This window comes from Arachis duranensis, chromosome 10 (genome assembly GCF_000817695.3).
Source record: "Arachis duranensis cultivar V14167 chromosome 10, aradu.V14167.gnm2.J7QH, whole genome shotgun sequence".
Lineage (NCBI taxonomy): Eukaryota > Viridiplantae > Streptophyta > Magnoliopsida > Fabales > Fabaceae > Arachis > Arachis duranensis.
In genome coordinates, this window is record NC_029781.3 from 37,896,636 (window position 1) to 37,905,897 (window position 9,262).

The 9,262-nt window shown below is 36.0% G+C and overlaps 2 long non-coding RNA genes across 3 annotated transcripts in view; one reads left to right on the top strand and one right to left on the bottom strand.

The window, feature by feature from the left end:
• LOC127743231 (uncharacterized) overlaps positions 1 to 683 on the bottom strand; it is a 14,890-nt gene extending 14,207 nt beyond the window's left edge. Inside the window, exon 1 of the long non-coding RNA XR_008004608.1 lies at positions 453 to 683. This is a non-coding gene — a long non-coding RNA (uncharacterized LOC127743231). The remainder of the gene's footprint in view (positions 1 to 452) is intronic.
• Positions 684 to 7,147: 6,464 nt separating this feature from the next.
• Positions 7,148 to 9,262, top strand: part of LOC110276032 (uncharacterized) — a 9,853-nt gene continuing 7,738 nt past the window's right edge. For both annotated transcript variants that reach the window (XR_008003664.1, XR_008003663.1), the window contains exons 1-2: positions 7,148 to 7,242; positions 7,327 to 7,383. This is a non-coding gene — a long non-coding RNA (uncharacterized LOC110276032). The remainder of the gene's footprint in view (positions 7,243 to 7,326; positions 7,384 to 9,262) is intronic.

Here is a 9,262-nt window from a genome sequence, read left to right on the forward strand (position 1 = left end):
CAACCATTTACACAATCCAAACTTAATCCTAGGGGCATCTAGCCTAGGAATTCTCATCACACCACACGGTACTTAAATGAAACTTAAACCGTACCTCTTGTAGCCAAATCAATTGAGCCTCTTCTTTAGAAGTCTCCACCAACCTTAGCCTCAAGCCTTACCAAAGCTCCTCAAGCAACACCAATCTCCCAATCGTGCACCAAAACCATCAAATGCACTAACATAACCAATATTACATACATACATCAACCTAGGGCTCATAAAAAATGACAAATCACAAGGGTTTGAGCACTTCTTACCTCAGCCCATATGAAGTAGGGATAGAACCCACTTGGAATCTATGTTGGAGTATCCCTAAACACCCAAAATCACAAGATTTCAACACTAACTACCCAAAAATGTGTAACAGTGGGGAATTTCGAAAACTGGGCAGAGATGAATGGAATACTCACCACAAAACTTAGATAGAATTATAGAGGATGAGAAGAGCGACGCGTGGCCGCAAACGGCTCGTCAATCGGAGCTCCGTAGCTCAAGTTATGGTGGTTTGAAGATCAAAGAGAGTTAGGTTTTCTCTCTTCTCTTCTCTCTTCTTAATTCAGCGCCCCAACCCTTCTTTTTAGGGTAAAATGAGCTGAAATGCTCATAACTAATGTTTATATATGTTGGGTCTTGGGCCCACTTAGGCCCGGTTCACTTATTTTTGTCCGTTGGCCCAATTTTGGGCCAAAACCTTTAAGATTAGCGCTCCAAATCGCACTTTAAATATTTCTACCTCCCCTAATCATAATTCCTCATTTCTTAATCTTATTTACTCATGATCAATTTTCTCAGCTGCAGTACCAGACAGGTCTCAGCCGGTACTGTCGGTCAAAATTCCACTGCGCACTTTTACGCAGAAAACTATGTCTTCCGACTCGGAAAAATTCACTGAATCCAAATATTATATTTAAATCATCAAATTCCAATTGCCAAATATTCCAATCATATTCGCTCCTACTTAACTCATTATTTAATTAATTTCGGTTAGACCGGGTGTTACAATACTGCACATGTAAAATAGTCTTTCGTTACAAAATTCATATCTACAAAGAACCAGAAATTTAGGAAAGATTACAATTTTGACCCCTAAAACAAACTTCCCTTACAAAATAACCATTTCAAGTTTCCAATTTGACAAACTGAATCCAAGAGAGCATATCATTACTTGTTATTTATAGTTTTTGTTAGCAGGAGATTGGGGATTAAGTAGTGACGATCTTGAGGAAAATAAAAGGAAGGGAACAAACCAGGATGAGATTGCTCTCCCTTCAAGAGATTGACGGCTATATAGTCATATTTTAGGCCTAAAATGAATGAAAATCACAATCATATTCAGAGGAATAAAAGAAGCAAGGAAATTATCACAGAAACACAACATCACCCATGAGACTATAGCAACCAAGATAATCAAGGTTTGGGTTGGTTATACAAGAGAATTAAGAAGAAGAAGGAAAAGCGGAAAATGGAAATTACGAGTTACTAAAAACACAAAACCATATAAAGAGATAAGGGATGTAACAAACACCAAATTGAAAGCTTTTAGTTCATACTGATTATACACAATTACTTATACAATTCATAACAACAGTTTTAAAATTCAAATTAAAAAAAAAAGAAAAACTCGCAAAATCCTCAACATGCCAAGAAGGGGGAAAACAGTGGGAAAAAACATAAAAACAGAGAAAGGAAAGCAAAGTAAGGAAGTAGCATGGAAGACTTCAAATGCATGTAAAAACTAGAAAAGAAAAAATTAAGGGGAAAAAATTAAGCTTTGCTACCAACCTTAATCCTCTCTTGTTCTTCTCACGGGAGACAGTGACAGAATCACCAAGAGCACCAGCTTTCCACAAACAGTGACAAGCATACATAAACCCAGAATCAGTCTTATTCCTTTTTGTATGGATTAAGAAACTACCAGCTTCCGTTTAATAACCGTTCAGCTAAAATCTCCACATGGAACTTCATCATCATTCCACTCTTATGCATAATTAGTTATGTACTTACCCTTTGGTCCTTTACTAAGTACATAACATCTTAAAATATGATGATTAAATGTATGCCAAAGACCAACTTTGAAGCATTTAAAAAATGGTAGAATAGAAAGAATCAATGTCAAAGATTCCTATACATATTCTGCCAACAAATAAATATTTATTCACCACCTTTTATATGATTTTTTAAAAACCGGCTACTGATTTAGTACACTTCAGAAAAACAGCAAGCAGTAACCAATTTAGAAAAATTATATAAAATCCATCTTTGGTTAGATTCTCCTAAAATTTGGTGTGGTTGAACCAGACTTACCTATCTTTCACCCAGTTTAAGTCCCAGAGCATTTTCACTTCTCTAAAAAAGTTATGCCTCTCAAAATATGGTTTTGTTTTAAGGAAAGGGTGCTGTCGCAGTAGTGAACAGTCCTGCTTCTAGAAGACAGAACTTTCTCTATAAAATTCGAATTGTTCTAAAATTTGGACATCCTAATATTTCATTCCTCTTTGGTTTCACCTCTAAAGAGTTTCAGAGTATTGATATATGTGGTTTTGAAGTTGTTGTTCCAGAATTCGTTCAGCATTGTTTCTGCAGAAAATGACCATTTTCTAAAAATCATATCTCCTAAACCACACATCAGAAAATTCTGAAATTTTAGGAGAATAACCTAGACATCTTAAGGTTTCATAGAAAAATAATTTCACTCATTTTGAGTGGCTATATTGCTCCCAGTTTTGTTCACAAATTGCTGCCCAAAACTGCATAATTCTGCAACATGTAACCTTGGGTTTTGAGAGGTCAAAAATTGATATTCCTAGCTTTTCAATTACTCTAACGTTGCATTCTAACTTTCTTTTACCTATTGTAACTTTTTGGAAAGATTAAATCAACCCCAAGTGCTCAGGATTAATCATTTTTTGTCACTTTTCACATTTAAGCATACTCAAATGAAATCAACAATTTCTGCATTACTCAACATAGCAATCCAGCCACAAATCACTTAAACAATTCACATATATTATCGTGAATTTACTGCATTATATATAACAAATAGCCCAGCATCATCTCAAATAATCATTAGCATGTATCATTAATTAATTCGATCATGAAACTTGGCTTTTAGCCTTTCAACAAATTATGCACTCTAACAAATAGAATTTTCAGCATCATCATCATTCAATAAATCAAGCACAACATCATTCAATTAGTCACAACCTCAATTCTATTACCTTCTTCCCATGGCTTCTCAGCAGTATCACTATCAACACTCCCTCTAAACCAATTTGAAGCACCAAAGCAATTCCCAAAGATGGACAAGATATTTCCAAACTTTTGAAATAAATCATGTAATCCTGCATTATCTATGGATTCAACTAAGTGCTGTCGCAGTACAAGAAAAACAAAAGAATTCACTTTAAAAATGATATTGATCATGGCATATGATTAAGTATGGTGTATCAAAGTTGCAAACAAATAGACATATACCTTAACAAAAACATTCCCTCTGCACTTTTTCTCACATCAAGATCACGATGAGACCACATGACCCTTATCACTTTTCCATGTAGTAAAGAATGATTATTCAACTCAATTGCACGACTAGCTATTCATGAAATCAAAGACAACAAATTAAATTAACAGTAATTAGTGTATGCAGTGTTTATACAAACTCGAGCAACATGTGGACTAATAAGAGGAAACAAAATCAGACACCCAAAAAAATCTTAATAGATTCAAAACTACAAGAACCCACTTTTAAAAAAACAAAATTAAAAGAAAGAAATTTGCAAACAAAGTTTAATAATCTTGTCCCACTAAGTGCAGATAGCTTACAAAGATTAGACAATACACGAAACAACAAAGACAATAACAATAACTAGAGTTAGATACATGAAACAACCAATGCTATTGTGCCCTGTCATAAGTCATCTTTGTGTTTATCCCATTCATTTTTAAATCTCTTCTAATAATTTCTGCTAAAATTTTCTTTGTTCTTCTTCTCCGCTAAAATACACCATTTGTAACTAACTCAAACAATCTCCCCTAACCTCTCTGAAGCTCAGGAAGCTGTAAGACAATTAACAGATGGAAAGAAATCAAGAAATGCAACATCAATGTAAGTAGTACACCAAACAACAATAGAAATCAACAATTTCAGGAAATCAGAGTAGTCCATAAACCAACAACCCCTTAGCACAGCAACCACAGTACCTGAAAACCTGAAAATAATTGGGAAACATCAAAACCAAAAAGAAAGTAAAAGTAAAACACGATGCTTCTTAATTAAAAAACAAATAATCGCAGAACCTCCCCTAATCAGAACAATTATTAAAACCCTTAATCAGAAGTTCCAATCATCAAAATCCTTAATCAGAACACTAATTATTTACCTGAGCTTGAGCAGAGGTCAAAGAAGAGAAGAAAAAGAAGAAAAAGAAGAAGAAGAAGACTAGCGGCAGAGAAGAAGAGAATGACTGGGGACAACACCGTCGTGACCGAGACAGGAAAACCAGTCGTCGTCGTTGAGGGTCAGAGAACCGTTGTCGCACTTCGCGTTTGTTGTCACTGAGGGTCGTTAACTCGTCATCACCGAGAGGCGAGAAGCAGCGCAGCACCGTCATGACTCTAAGGTTGGTGAGTGGTGACGGAAGCCGTGACGGTGGTTGGTAAGAGACAAAGAGAGGGTTGAGAGGGAAAGGGTGATGGCAGATGGTGAGAGGCAGAGAGAGGGCTGAGAGAGGATAGGTAGCGACACCGTTCATGAGCCATGAGGGGAATCGAAGGTGCATGGCTGTGTCTTATGGTGCTGAGAGAAGAGAGCTGTGTGCAGAGTGCAGACCCTAGAGTAGTGTATGGTAGTATGTGATTTGGTGAAAAGGAAACAAAAAATTACTAAGTGTTTGTGTATTTGGCTATAGATACATTAGGCATCACTTTTAAAACGCACCCAAAATATTATAAATAGGTTACTTTTTAAAAGCACTTCCTTTGGTATGAAAAGTGTACCCATAGATATCAATATAAGGTTACGCTTTATAAGTGATCTTTATTATATCTAAGGCTACACTTTTTAAATGATGCCATAATTGTGTTTCCTATTCCCTTATAAAAAGGGAACTCGTAGAAAAGTGTAGCCTATTTTATGAATAGGCTACACATTTCAAATGTAGCTTAAAAATAGTGTGGCTGAATAGGTGTTTTTCTTGTAGTGACATTCCCATTTCTGACTTTGGTCACTGAGATGGCTCGGCGAGCCAATGCTCCATGGAGAGCAGATAACGTGTCACCACCCCTAGTCGACGGAAAGGAGAACGTCATTTCATGGAGGACTTGGGTGAATGAGAAGCTTCCATCCCGGCCTCGATCTAGAGCTAGAGCTTCAACGGCAGCAACACATGGTCCTTCGTCTTCTTCAGCTGGAGCAAGACCGTCCACAACACCTATTGCACCACCATAGCCAGCACCCTAGCCGACATATCTACTAGTACATCCTCTTTTCGATACATGGAGCGTAGTGAGTGCCTCATCACGCGACGCCTTGATCGAGTATATCAGATGCTTGTAGCATTGGGCACCGAGATGCCCCCTGATGAAGACCCTTCTTCCACAGAAGAGGAGGAGCATGAGGAGGTGCAGGCTTAACAGCCAGAGGCACCCGCACAGACCCAGGCTACCCTAGAGGCACAGAAGACCTCCGTGGAGCCTCAGCCTCAGCCCTAGTCAGATGCGACCGTTGACCCTCATCCCGAGTCCGAGCAGTAGCATCGAGGATGATGCTTCATTCTAAGTGTGGGGAGGTCACCGTCATCACCGTCGGTAGATTGCTATTTTGGGTGAACAATTTCAGACATTTATCTCTTAGTTTTTGTTACTTTTAATATTTTGCACTTTATCTTTATTGCACTTTTAGGATTATTGTATATATTTGTTATTTTGAGATACTTTTGTTTTACTTTATTGCATTTTGCACCTTGGTTAGTAGATATTTCATATTTTTAGTTGGATTTTCTTTCTATAGTTGTTTTAGCTTTTTGGTTGTGATTAGAAAAATTTTTTAGATTGTCGAAACCTAAGTTGACCCTTTTTGCATATGAAATTTGTTTTGATTGAAAAAAGGCGATAAACTAAGAAATTTTTAAAATTTCTCCATCACAACATTGCATTAATAAGCTTAGTCAAAACAATAAATTTTTCAAGGAATTTATCTTTGGGGCACCACCCCAATTGATTCAAAAGAAAATTTTTGTTTGAACTTGCTTGAATTATATATTTTGTGGATCGTGTTCTGAGCTAATAACACAAGCATGTGAGATTTGAGCCTAATGGTATGGTTACATCTTATAACCACTTATTTTCCTTCTTGTGTGCAATTGTTCTCTGTAACAACCCCGATTTTCAAGTACGCGGATCTTTTCTACAGGCACGAATTTCTCCGGAAGATCAGTAAAGGAAACACCTCTGCTGTATCATCAAGCATCTCAATCCTCATTGTCATTATGACATCTTTAAGCCAAAACCTCTTTTGAGGCAAGCTCGACAACGCGGCCACGGAGAACCTAGTTTTTGAACCGTATCGGTTAGGAGTTTTGATTCTAGTTTTCGTAAATAGGCTCAGTTTGACAAACCGGACTCGATTCATGAGAGAAGAAAGATAATAGTATAATATTATCATTATATTAGTATTAGAAGTTACTTGAAAGATATTATAAGGTTACCTGGTCTGTTTTATTTAAAAATAGGAAATCGGTTTAACCAGGTTTACGATTTACTGGTGCAGCTTAGCACCAGCACTCTCTGATGACTTTAGCAATGCTAAGGGCTCATCATACATGTTTTATTCTCATAATAAATATGTTACTAGTGTCATTTATGCTAGTAGCTCAGAAAATAATTTTTAGAGATATTTTTACAAGTGTTCCGATACACCTAGTTTTAGTTGTTATACACCTGAGATATTTTAATATTATTTTAATCCACCTCCAAGCCAACCAATCACAACTCACCTTACACTCCCAAGACCTCCAAGGCTGTCTCATTTCATCATTTGGCCCGAAAATAACAAGAGAGAAAAGAGAGAAACCTCCATGAACACTTAATCTTCAAAGCTTGATTTCTTCTGAACTAAAACTCAAATCAAAACTCCGATTTCACCAAAATGATCCTCTCTTCTTTCTCTACATAACCATATAACATATCAAGGCTGGAAATAAGGTGAGATGGCTGTCTCCCTCCCTCTTAAATTCGGTTTTCAAGGAAAACCATGTAAACATGTGTTTTCTTGATGTTTTTCCTTAGGAATCATGCTTAACTTGACTTGAGGGCCAAGAAACGTGAATTTCCAGCAAGTCTAAGGTGAGATATCTCTTCCTAACATACTGAGTGAGATTTGGTCAGTTGAGAGTTTTTGGATTTAAAGTTGTTGTTGATGTGATTTAGGAGGAAAAAGTGCTTAAGGACCACCTGAAACTTTGATTGAATTAGGAGCAGCAAAACCAGGTAGGGTGTCACAAAATTAATCTTGATTATTTGTGTTTGAGATGTGTGAATGTTGTATTATTTGGTTGTGCTAAAATTGGTTGCATATATGATTGATTCTTGGTGAAAAATTGGTGAAATTAAAAATTGGTTGCATATATGATTGATTCTTGGTGAAAATTTGGTGAAATTTTGATGAAATTTGATGAAATTCAAGCTTTATGTTCATGTTCTTGGAGCAGCTGGAAAACAAAACCCTAGGCCGTAAATTAGGGATCAATTTGTGTTAAAATCATGTAGAAAAGATGGGATTTTAGTGGCTGGGAATTTATTATGAATTATAGTAAAAATCGGTTACTGAAAAGACTGAAAAACGAGTAAAAACAGAGAAAGAATCTGAAGAATTTATGAAGAACATGAAGAACACTTTGAGTGTGATGAAGAACAATGAAGAACAGGCCTTAGATGTTAAAAAGGGCAAGGAAGTAAAATTTTTGGTGTTTTAGGGGTTGTCTGGTAATTTTTGAAAGTTAGGGTGGTAAAAGTAGAAATATTAAAAGTTACGGGTGGTAAAAAGTGAATTTTAAAGGTTAAAGGTTAAAGTAAAGTTAATTTTCGAAAATATATTAATAAAGTAATAAATAATAATAAAATATTAAATAATAATATTTAATTAAAAATAATATTTTAATAAAAATAATAAAAAATAATGCAGAAAAGGCAGTTTTCTGTAAAAACTTTAGAAAGACAACTTTAAGTGCAAAATCTCATAATTACCTTCATAAAACACTTAGGGAGTGGTATTAACATGTTAGTGAGGCAAATATAAAGAAAAGATAAAAAGTTAAAGAAAAGATAAAAATCGAAGAAAAAGTCTGTAATGTTTTAATGACAGAAAAATAGATAGAATTAGTGAACAAACTAGGGCAACATAGTTAGTCCTTGAGTTGCGACTAGGGTTAAGTATTATATGAAAAGTTAAACTATTTCAGTATAGACTTAATGAACCTATACTTGGGACAGGCTAACTATTCATACCAAAATTTACATAAGCTTTAAATACATATGTTAAGTAGAGAAACCAAAGCAGAGTAAAGAAACACAGAGAACAGAGTAACCAGAGCAGAATAGAGGGATACAGAGAAAAGAGTAATCTGAGCAAAGTAAAAAGACACAGAGAAGAGAGTAATGTGACAAAGGGAAATGGTTTGAGTTAAGATGTTGTAAAAGTAAAAGCTGTAGAGTTTGTATAGCATGATTGAACAGAGAAAGAAAGAGGTACACCATAAGAATGTGAAAGTGATGATGAATAATGAGAATGTTAATGAATGATGATAATGAGAATGATTATGTAAGAATCTGCTGCAGAGAGGCAGTCAGATAGATGGTGGTACGACCACTGAGAACGCTTTCCTGGGATACCTTGCTATAATGCTTTGTTGTAAGACAGAGGTTGCTTACAGAGATATCAAGATGAATGTGCTCCTGTAAGACAGAAGTTGCTTACAGTGAGTGTGTTGTTGCTCCTGTAAGACAGAGGTTGCTTACAGTGAGTATGTTGTTGCTCCTGTAAGACAGAGGTTGCTTATAGTGAGTCTGTTGGGCGTATATCGGCTAATAAGTTTCGCCCTGCAAGACAAAGGTTGCTTGCAGTGGATATTGCCAACATCAAAGGTTGCTTGCAGTGGATACCCTACAAGACAAAGGTTGCTTGCAGTGGATACCCTACAAGACAAAGGTTGCTTGCAGTGGATAT